A 1,228-nucleotide genomic window follows, 5' to 3' on the forward strand; every position below is an offset into this window, starting at 1 on the left:
TGTTGAACTTCACCCTCCCCTTTTTTGCTTAACTAAAGCTGAAACCCTAGCTGCTGACGACTGGTCTCCATAGATGGACCTGACTTTGAAAAAACCTGAAAGAATCTCTGAGGCTGAAATGAGAGAGAGAGACCAGAAGCAGCTGGAGGCAGGAATTTACTCAGGGCTGTCCTAGGGACTCTGCTATGCTGCACGGATGACTGGATGACCACCAACGGACCCTTCTGGATTTTAAGCCTATGGAAATCAGCTCAGTAATAGCCCTGGGGCCCACTCCAAAACTGCCCTGGCAGACCTCTCCTTCTGCAGAGTTCCACTAAGTCTACGGTGCTCTACAACAGCACGAGGATTGGTTCATGATAGGGCCACGGTCACAGGCTGCAAGCGGAAGGTGACTTTCACCGGCTTTCTCCTATAGAGGGAACGGGACTTGCATATGCATGCAGGTTCTCCCTTTATGGTGTTGTTAAGGCCGGTGTCTTCGGACAGCCCTCGATGGTCTGGCAGAAATCTGCCCGCAACCCTGCAGGACCACGCATGCCTACGTAAGGCTCCATCTGGCTGCAGCTAATGCTCTGTGCTCCTTTCTGCAAAAAAAGGTTCCCCTGCTTAATGGGCAGCCCACCAGCCACTGGGCCTGTGCGTGTGGCAAGTATCATGCCTAGAAAGGGATCTCGGATTCTACACCTCTCAAAACACAGTGCTTATTTAGTATTAGGCTGATTGCAAAGATGGGCTCTGAATATGAAGGCACTTTTGTACCAAGGATGGGAATCAGGGAAGGGGAACTTTCAGTTCAAAGGGCATTTTGTGCAGGGCTGTTGCAAGCAGGGCTGGGCTTTGCTTGGTTCTCTTTGCTGCTATCAGAGATGTCTTTTAATGGAGGCTTCTCCTGCACTGACCTCACGGATGCCGACCTGTTAAGGGACAAAGGACGACAGACTGAACGTAATAGGAAAGCACCTTTGTCTGAGCTCAAATGAACACTGGTCACTATGGCAGAGTGAGAAGGTCCCACAATGCAAGAGGGAAAAGTTCCATTTAAACTCAATAGGTACAAAAGCCAGACCCTCCTTTTGACCATCCTCAACCAAGAGATGAGGAAGACTGGTTATCTCTAGACTGTGACAAAATGGACAAGACCCACGCATACAACAACAGGCTGCTCATTTTGTTCTCAGCTGAACAGTAGAACCTGGATTTTTTTATACCTGGGTTGTTTGCAAAC

At 49.3% G+C, this 1,228-nt stretch overlaps 1 protein-coding gene and 1 long non-coding RNA gene across 2 annotated transcripts in view; one reads left to right on the forward strand and one right to left on the reverse strand.

The window, feature by feature from the left end:
- LOC109308539 overlaps nt 1-1,228 on the forward strand; it is a 24,701-nt gene that overhangs the window by 17,672 nt on the left and 5,801 nt on the right. The window lies entirely within an intron of this gene.
- Nucleotides 1-1,228, reverse strand: part of PCYT1A (phosphate cytidylyltransferase 1, choline, alpha) — a 20,780-nt gene that overhangs the window by 7,303 nt on the left and 12,249 nt on the right. The window lies entirely within an intron of this gene.

Source organism: Crocodylus porosus, unplaced genomic scaffold (genome assembly GCF_001723895.1).
Source record: "Crocodylus porosus isolate Cpor-Errol unplaced genomic scaffold, CroPor_comp1, whole genome shotgun sequence".
In the NCBI taxonomy this organism is placed as follows: domain Eukaryota; kingdom Metazoa; phylum Chordata; order Crocodylia; family Crocodylidae; genus Crocodylus; species Crocodylus porosus.